The following is a 212-nucleotide window of genomic DNA, read 5'->3' as shown; positions in this document are numbered from 1 at the left end:
ACCTACGAATAGACCGCAGATTTTCTAAAAAACTATTTTAATCATTTAATAACAACTGCTACGATTAGAAAACGTTGGAAAGACTCTCCTGATCTATTCTACTTCTCGAAACATTTTCACGCGTTCGCGTAATCGAAATTATCAACTATAAAGATTGGATGATGAATCGTGAAAAAAATCTGCGGCCTATCGATGACAAAAACTGCAGACAG

Source organism: Ceratina calcarata, unplaced genomic scaffold, assembly GCF_001652005.2.
Source record: "Ceratina calcarata isolate Rehan_Ccalc_2016 unplaced genomic scaffold, ASM165200v1 scaffold475.2, whole genome shotgun sequence".
Classification (NCBI taxonomy): Eukaryota; Metazoa; Arthropoda; class Insecta; order Hymenoptera; family Apidae; genus Ceratina; species Ceratina calcarata.
This window is presented reverse-complemented; position numbering follows the sequence as displayed.